Source organism: Dysidea avara, chromosome 8 (genome assembly GCF_963678975.1).
Source record: "Dysidea avara chromosome 8, odDysAvar1.4, whole genome shotgun sequence".
Taxonomy (NCBI): domain Eukaryota; kingdom Metazoa; phylum Porifera; class Demospongiae; order Dictyoceratida; family Dysideidae; genus Dysidea; species Dysidea avara.
The window spans coordinates 12,639,177-12,649,405 of record NC_089279.1 but is presented as its reverse complement, the minus strand read 5'-3'; the positions used below and the strand labels follow the sequence as shown (position 1 = coordinate 12,649,405).

General features: G+C 36.6%; 1 pseudogene; it reads left to right on the top strand.

The window, feature by feature from the left end:
• Positions 1-479: 479 nt before the first annotated feature.
• LOC136263774 (zinc finger MYM-type protein 1-like) lies at positions 480-2,929 on the top strand (annotated as a pseudogene).
• The last annotated feature ends 7,300 nt before the right edge of the window (positions 2,930-10,229 follow it).

Genomic DNA, 10,229 nt, shown 5'->3' with positions numbered 1-10,229 from the left:
AGGTTTCACTGTACCCCCACTTGGTGGTCCTGACTATATACATTATATACAAGTTTCTCTTTAATCATCAAAATATGGGACCGGATTTGCAAAAAGGGGTCTTCCACACAAATCCAATTTATCAACTTTGACGATTCATAACTTAAGATTATAATAACCTATTGGCTTGAAATTTGGACTGTAGTGAGAACCAACATAGATTAATTGGTGAAGAAAATTTGAGGTTTGTATTAGGGCTGGGGGATAGTATGTGCATATCGGAATATCAGGATAGTATCACTATAGGTATCACCTATATTGCTTGAAAATTTACTATCGGACAGTAATTAACAAGTAAAATACGGAGAAATATCTGCAAAATACCTTAAAATAATAACTTTTTGGAACAAGAATCAGCCTAAAAGGCTGTTTAATATCTTATGCAAAATACATACATAAGTACATCCCTCTTTACAACTCTCTTTGAAGGCAACTAATAGGAAATAGGTGAATTATCACTATCGCCTATCGTGAACAGTTCAAGGCCGGTTCAGCAGGTGGACCAATAATTCCTGCCCTTAAAATATTTTAACTGAGCAATACATACTAGTTTTATTCCGATGCCTGGTTTCCAATCGTCACCGAACCTGGCGAACCAGCTGACTCATGTTTCTCCTTGTAACAGCTGCTATTGACATTGTTTGTCATAGTTGTAGTTGTAGACTGTTGTAGTTGTTGTAGGAGGCCTTGTTCTTTGAATCAGACCATTCATGATTGTTATCTCACACTTGTAAAGTAGCGCCCCTGGCCTTTATTTAGGACCGGCGTTTATGGCGTCAACGTCTACCAACGTGACAACACGTGTCGACATCGAACTGGACAAACGTTTATTATTAAGTATTAACCGGTTTATTATTAAGTATTAACCGGTTTATAAACCAACATTGCATTGCAGCTTTCAACTGGATTTTCAAACTGGAAAGATGGACTGGCAAAAATTAGAAATCATGCCCGATCTGAGCACCACAAAGAAGCAAACGAAGCTCTTTTTATTCTACCCAAGCAGACTAAGGACATTGGTGAACAGCTTGATCCTGGTCATGCCAGTCGAAAACCTGGAAATCAAAAGGTATTTCTAACAATTCTCGAGAATGCCAAATTTTTAGCTAGACAAGGGCTTCCTCTACGAGGGGATGGAGATGAAAGCAATTCAAACTTTAAACAGCCTTTTCTATTGCGATCTGAAGGTAGTGTATTTGAGGAGTGGCTTAGTAAGCGGACTGATACCTATTTGTCAAACAACATTCAGAATGATTTGCTTAGGTTAATGGCCAAACGCGTATTGGATGAAATATCTTCAAGTATCCAAAAGTCTACATTTTTTTCCCTTATGGCAGATGAAACTACAGATGCTGCAAATAAAGAACAACTTGTTATTGTATATCGCTGCGTAGATGATGAATTTGTTGCACATGAAGAACTTGTTGGCCTCCGAGACCTAAAGAAAGCAGATGCACAGTTAATCTTTCATGAACTTACCGAGTCAATGAAGGACTTACATCTTGATGTTCACAGGATGCGTGGCCAATGTTATGATGGGGCAAGTACAATGTCTGGAACTAAGAGTGGTGTTGCTAAGCTCATCACAGATATCGAGCCAAGTGCAATTTATACGCACTGTTATGGTCACGCATTAAATCTTGCTGCTAATGATACTGTCAAGAGGTGTGATTTGATGAAAAATACCTTGGATACAGCTCATGAAATATGCAAACTTGTAAAATCCTCACCCAAAAGAGATGCCCTACTCCAGCAGATTAAACAGGATGTACAAGCTGACATTCCTGGTGTACGAGTCTTGTGTCCCACCAGATGGATCGTCCGTGCTGATTCAATGAAAAGCATACTTGAAATTACATTTATCTTTTGGAATTGTGGGATGAGGCATATGAGGAAACAAAAGACACAGACGCAAAAAATCGTATTATGGGTGTAGCGGCACAAATGACCACTTTTGAGTTTTATTATGGAGCATCATCAGCTCATTTACTGTTACGTCATACAGACAATTTAAGTCGTACTTTGCAGCATAAAGATATTTCTGCCGTTGCAGGACAACAAGTAGCAAAAAGTGTTGTTACAACACTGCAGGGCTTACGAGATGATTCTAATTTCACTCTTTTTTGGGATTTAGTGAAAAGAAAATCCCAATCTTTAAACATTGGAACTCCAAGGTTACCTCGGCAGAGGAAAAGACCTGCTCGGTATGAATATGGCCATGCTTCTGCAGAATTTACATCTGAACCAAAAGACCATTACGAACGAATATACTATGAAGCACTAGACCTAATAATCATGTCAATAACGGAGCATTTTGAACAACCTGGATATGCACTTTACTCCAACTTGGAACAGTTGCTTTTGAAATCAGTCAAACATGAGGATTATGAAGAAGAACTGAAATCTGTGTCAGAATTATATCAATCTGATTTACACATTGAAAACTTGAAAGCTCAACTGTTAACTCTATCCTCCCAAAATATTTGTTCCAATCCAACTTTTTCTGACATATTGGACTATTTAAAGACCCTTGATAAGCCTGCCCGTAATTTATACTGTGAGGTTGTTACTACTGCTAAACTTCTGCTTGTGATGCCAGCTAGCAATGCTACAAGTGAAAGATCATTCAGTGCCTTCGAGGCGAATAAAGACATACCTAAGGACTACAATGACCCAAGAAAGATTGAACAATTTAATGCTTTTACATGTACATCAAGAACTTCTAGATAAGATAGATTTGCTAGAAGTTGCAGAAGAATTTGTTTCTGACAGCAAACACAGACTGTCATTGTTTGGTCACTTTGTAACATAAGTTTTAACCACTTAAAGATCTCTTGACATTAAATTTTGTTGAAAAATCAAAAATATCATTCTGTAATAGAGCAGTAGCTATGTGGATAACTTTTAAACTGGATACTAGCTAAGTGAATACTGACAATTTTTCTGTCAAATTGTCATAATTTTCGTTCTCAAGCATCCAAATTTCAAAAATTTCCTGGGGGCATGCCCCCAGACCCCCCTAGAGGGCTCATGCTTCGCATGAGCAAGCGCAGTCTACAGTGACTTTTACCACTGTTGAGTATATAACAATTTGGCTCACCCAATGTTTAAAAAGTGAACCGGCCCTGATCTTGATATCGTTCGGACAGCAAAAATTTTACTATCGCTCAGCCCTAGTTTGTATGTGCTTTGAAAACTAAGTTATGGTGTTCCAAATTCACAGAATTGGATGTGTGTGGAAGACCCCTTTTTGAAAATCCAGCCACATATATGTAAAGTTAGCTATGTAGTCTAAACGTGTAACAATAATTAAGAGTGACAGAGGGCAATGTGTTTGTGATCCTGTGTGGGTGATTGGACTAGTAAATGTATATACATGCATTATACCAGCAGACACAATTACACAATACATGGAGATAGTAATTAAATGTAGGCATTATCATTGCTTGGCAGATATGGAGAAGTGTGACTGCATGCCAGCAAATCAATCAAATTATGGGAACACATAGCTACATGTATACAGAGCTTGTCAGTAGAGATGTCCACTTGCTCAACTTTTATTAAGGCTCAGTTAATAATTATTTGTTTAGCATATCATACAAATGCTTGCTGTGCTAAACGAATCTGACAAACTGCACACTGTCTGTACCTATACTGCAATCATACTTACGTACATTCCCAACCATTTTAAATTCAGTAGCTAGACTTGAGCAATGCCCATAAATTAAATTATAGTTACTATGCTCAAAATAATAATAATATCAGTATCTATTACAATTTCCCGACTGCCATAATAGAATAAGTGACTATTCTATTAGAGTAATGCAATCTTATTTCTACAAAAGTGAATATAATCAGCTAAGAAACAGTAAGAAAAATAGCATTACATAATTTTGGTATGAAATAAAGCAATGTGTTGTGTGTTCACACTTGCTGTCTTGCTAGAGCATGCAGCACACTTTATTAAAACCATTGAAAATCATCCTTAATACAGGCATTATGCTTGATAGCCTCTTGTATACTCAAAATATGCCATCATAATTGGCAGTCTAATTTTACCTGTTATGCTATGCTGTAGTGCTATAAAAATCATGCTCATAATTATGCTCAAAATTTATGCCTTCTTAGTGTATGTATTACATGCATAAAGTAGTCATGTTGAAAGGCTACCTGCTTGCTGTTTTAGAGTTATTGCATGGCCAGAATATTTTTTACAGAGAGCCACCGACAAGGCTTCGTTATTATTATACCTATTATGCTAGCATTATGCTTGATGCTTCAAAGTACCTATATTATGCTGAAAATTATATATGCTGGCACAATAGACCGGTGTCTAATTGGCACAAGCCTAAAGTAAAGTGATATGTTTTTGATTGGTCAATCTGACCACTTGCTTAAAGAAACAACTAAAAATGACATGCACAGTAGTTACTTTGTAATGGAGCAGAAAAATAAACCTAGTATGTTTGAAGACGATGATTAGAAAGATTGGTATTGAATTGGTAGCTTCTACAAAAAATTGGTTCAACCAATTTTACTCAAACTGTCCAGATCGGCACCGATCTGATACTAAATCAGTAGATCAGTACATCTCTAGGACTCCCTATAGCGTCTTTAGTTAAAATGTACTTTAATTTCAGTTCTATGACAGTAATAACCAACAAAATCGTTATGGAAACAAAAAATTTTACAAAACTTTTTACAAAAGTTCCTTTTAGTGTTGATAAAACTTACTATACAAGTTTACTTATAACAACAACCAAAATGATAAAAGCACTAAACATGAACAATAAAATAATGAATATTTGCTTCCAAGGGTTCATTAGTAGTTTATCGTCATCTGTTAGATCTCCTTGTACAAAGCAATACAAAGCTGCTCCAACAGCACATACCAGTACAGTAGTTGTTAGCCAATTGCTAGGGTTAGGGAGTTCATAATATGCTATAAAATAACATAAACAGTATTTTTAATGCTGATATCATTAACAGCACTGCAGTATACATTTTCACCACAGGATATTTTGTGAAATGCTACTAACAAGTTTTGTTTTGCATGTGCTTGGTATAACAGCTACGTATGGACTAAAACTGAGCAAGCTAGTGCATATAATTGACGTACTCTATAATAAAACAGATTTGAACCAAAAACTCAATGCACTTAAATTCCTCAAGCCTTACTTTTACTTAACAACTGACCCTTAAGCTTAACCACTATATGGAGTTTAATGTCATCATTGATATTAACATCATCGCAGCCATTTCTTGGCTGCCACCTTTAATTTCACAACTTTTTTCATTTGGGTGCTGCACCTTTATTACAGTTTGTCTGGTTTGGTAAAGAATGAGGTGGTGTTAAAGTAATTATGTTAAAGTAGCCCGGCAGTTTGATGGAGTTGGTTATTTCAAGCTCTCTAATTAGGTTTGAAATATTTACAGTAGAGATGTACTGATAAGTATTTGTCAATTGTACCAATATCTGATTAATCTGTACCTTAGAGAGCTGATACCGATTGACCAATCCGATAATTGCATATTTTGTAAAATGTAAAACAGGTGTAGCTACTGCATCTTGAGTATTGAAAAAACAAATTTTAACCATTAAACATAACTATACCTGACCTCTACTGCACTACCCAGACAATTTGGCACCACAAAAAATTTGAATTAATGCTCCCACAAGACTTGTCCAGATTAGCTGGCTTTACGACAGATTGTTTAGTTCAACATGTGGTGCAGTTCTATATTCCAGATATATTGTAGCAGACCTGGGTAAGAATACAAAAAAAACCCAACCATGCTTGCATGAACTCGTATGGATTCTTTTAGCTTAGTGCAAAAGGGATTGCTATTTTTTTGTACTGAGCAAGAAGGCCTTTTACTACTGCATATAATGGTATTTGCCATACAAACTATCAGTAGTAATGTCAGTTCATAGAGCATTTGTGCTGATTACCAATATGGTAGAAATTGCCATATCGGCAACCAATCCGATCAGCAAGCCGATTATCAGTGTATCTCTAGTTTACAGCCAGTTTTCTGGGCTTGTTTGTATATGACCACAATCATATTCAATTTAAGTACTAAACACAAATACATAATTACTATATGTAAATTCTTGTTAGCCAATAATTATATGTTTCTGCTACTATGTTGCATAATTCTTTTAGCCAGGTACTCAATGATTAGAAATTTCCTGCAAAAGCACCAAATTTTGTTGCAAGCACACCAAATTTGATTGCCAAGACTATAATTTAATTGCAAAAGCAAAAGTGATGAATTCTACTACAAATACAACAAATTCAGGATGAAGTCAATTGCTAGGTGACAAATTCCACTCTGTAAAATCATGGTACAATGGCCAAACCTCCTCCCACCCTTACCAATTTTTAATTTAGCAAAGACCAGGCTAACAGCTTGGAATGGCATTACAACTAAAGGTGCACTAGCAAACTACAAGTTATAAACAGAAGTCGTACACAGAAAAGGTACATACACATAAAACATTAATAACAGTGACGTTATAATTGCAGCCAATATTTAAACAGAAAATAGCATCAGTAGGTGAACACTATTATAAACTAGATGAATCAAAATTGATAATTTTAAAAGGGGAATAGGGATCATTGAAAAAAGCTATGAAACAAGAAGGGATTGCTGGGGTGGTAATGTAAACCACAAATCATACTTGACTCTATCATAAATTTAGATAAATGCTCCATCATTTTGATACAAGTCAAAAGTGGTTTACATTACCATCCCAGCGATCCCTTCTTGTTTTCATGGCTTTTTTTCAGCAATACTATTTCCTTTTAAATTTTTCATTTTTTTTATTCATCTTAAGTTTGTGCAGTTACTTTTTATCTAGTAATGGATTTCGTTTATTTTGTTGTAGACAGAGCAATTTACATTATGTCTTTAATAGCTGTCAAGTTCAGTGCAAACTTTGTTGTTTCCAGCCACACTTGACTGCATTATTATAGTATTTACGTGACTACCCTTGACTATGCACACAACTACACATTCCTATAAGAGCAGCAGATGTGTAGTTGTACACTTAGGACTCTTAGTCATTGTTGTCACAATAGCATCCTCATGTGGTGCCCATGAAAACACACCAAATACTATACACTGAGCTAGCTACCTGTCACAATACATGAAACTCTGATAAGCAGTTGTCAGTTACACAGTCAGTGGTTGTACATTTATAAGGAATACATGCATGTAGCTTTACCAGAGATATACTAAAAAAGTAGGGAAACAAGCGAGTTCGCCTACACCTGCAGATATATTAGTGAACAATTAATCCCTAATTCAGTCTTTGTCTTGAGTTATAGACTAAATTAGGGATTAAATGTTCACTAGTATATCTGCAGGTGTAGACGACCTCCCTTGTTTCCTAACTTTTTTTCTATGATCCCTAATCGAACTTAAAATTCCTAATTTTCCTTAAACTTGAATAGATTTATTAGATACTTTGTTATTTTTGTAATCTTACACAGGTATAAATTAAGATAATTGACACCCTGATTTGTAGTATAACTACGCATGACACATTTTCCTACGAGTCAAGCCACTATGTATGTAGTTCTTGCCATACTGCAATACATCATTATTGTTTCAGTCATCACTGTTGTCATGCTTGGTTTGGTGTCTTTACTGGAAATACATACAAGATTCTATGCTGAGCTAGTTACCAGTCATAAAAACTGCTGGCAAATCAGATAAGTGCAAGTTAAGCAGTCAGTCACGCTGGAGACGGTATAGAAACTTTTTTTACTATATAGCCTCATTGGGCAACTACACTGAAGGAATCCTATTGTGGTCAGCTATGTTGTCGTTATCATGTATGCAATGGCTTCCCACAGACAATATGGCACCATATGGTGGCACCCACAAAATGAATTAAGCCTCAAGACTAGCTAGTACAGAACAAAAGTAAGACTGGTAAGCTGTTGAAACAAAAGTAGAAACAAGCTCTTGAAACCAACATCACACTGCAGTAAATGTAGTAGTTTACTGAGGTTTGTTGTATTAGATTGTGCACATAAGTGACCCACCCTCATACACTAATCACTACAAGAAAAAAAAACATCTAGGAGCAAGCCTTTGTGCACAGGTTATACAACAGATCTCGTTAACTAGACAGATGCTTATAGCATCATGCGAACCTGATTTTAAACATAAATAGATGTGAAAAAAGCCAAATGCAAAACATCCATTATCACCTGTATACACAGTGCAGCGGTACTTACACTCTACACGTACATTGTAACGAGGAGTATTATGGCTCAGGTCGGCACTAACGCATTGTTAGCGTGGGCCATAACTATAGTAAAAAAGCCGCAGCTTACACGTGTACTGTTAGAAGTGTGATTGTGAACCAGGTCTCCAGTATATGCATATGGCTAAGGAGGATGATAACATTTGATAAACTCCGATTATGAGTACAGGTATGAAATGCATAGTGCATGGTGTGTCATAGCTACAGTATTAATGTAGCGACAATTATACTTCAATGGGTTTATAGACCTTGCTTCTCTTTGTTCAGCAGTTTCTATCTGTCTTCTCAATCTATCCCTTTCCCTTCTCCTCAGTCTTTCTTCTGTAGCCTCTTCATTGCTGGCCCTTGGCCTGCTTTCTCTGGTCTCTTCATTGCTGCCCTTAGTCTGGCCTCTTCATTACTGGCCATACTGCAAGCATGAATTGCCTCACAACAGCATGTGGCGTAGTGTTTGCACAGTAAATTGTCGGGCATGTGATGCTCTTACATTGTATGCATCAACCACCCAGTGTGGGGCTTTCCATGTCCTCAACAAAAACTTTCAGGCATATGATGCTCGTACACCGTACGCATTCACTACCCCAGTGTGGGGGTTTCTATGTCTGAGACGTAAATTCCCAGACACGCGAAGCTTGTTAACACATGACGCCTGTACAACATACAACAACTACTGACCTGTGTGGGGCTTGCTCAGGCTCACCCCAACAAAACTTTATGTGAGCAAAGCACTCTTTATAGCACAAATTTTTATGGCTTCACGTTTAGAATGGCATCTAAGCAAGAAAACATGGCCAGGTTTGGGCTGTTCCAACTTGAAAACAAAGTGGAAAATAGGTCATGGACATGGGGAAGGACTCAGTAAGCATGGCTATACAGTTTTTATCTCGAAAGAGTTGACAACTTTTGCTGCACATCCGTGAAACCATATGAATACCTAGTATAATTATAAAATTATGAATTTAAAAGTGAAGTAGGGATCCAAGTGATAAAAAGTAGTGAAACAAGAAAGGAATGATGGTATTACAGCATAACTCAGTGTGAAAATCCCTACATTGACGTTATAACAATTATTTTGTTCAATGCCAAAGTAGGGACTTTCCTACTAAGCTATGCTGTAATACCATCATTCATCTCTTGTTTCACTACTTTTATTGCTTGGATCGATATCCCTACTTCATCATTTTTAAATTCATAATTTTTAATATACTAGTTTGCTTAGTTTTTTTGTTATAGCATACAGTTATAAATGTGTGACTGTTCTATTAGGGTGACTGCTGTATTAAAGTATCTTGAGTCAGCCTTCACCTACCAGTCAACTGGGGTTAGTTCCTCATATAAAAGTCACGAAATATGTAGGATAAGTATTTATAAATACAAAGAAATGGTATTGCTGATGCTTCTTATGTTCTAATGGTTCTGCTGGTTCTAATGATTCTCCTAGTAGTTCTAATGGTTCTGCTGGTTCCGGTGGTTCTGTAGTTCCTGTGGTTCTCACTCACTATTTCATATTTTCAATGTACTACCATTTTGAATACAGCTAGCCAATGATAATGGGGTCATCAAGATCAAGTAAACAGATTGTTATGAAGTGTGGTCTCAGTGCTCGATCAACCAAGATTACGTTAATAGGTATGATATTGAACCATCATGAAGTTAGGTTTCTACCACGTGTAAGTGCTTAAATAAGTTTGCAGTGTCTAAATATGCTACTCAATGAAAGTGTTGATAGGGACAATTAATGACTCATTATGGTTTGATTGGATGAAGGACAAAGACCAGCCTTTACAGATACAAGGAAAGACAAGGCGCAGAGGGCACACACTTGTCGGAACCCCAAAAGGCACATCCACTGGTGAGTTGTTATTATGGTATAAAATGGTGGCAGTGCACTGCTTTGTTTGGCCTCATG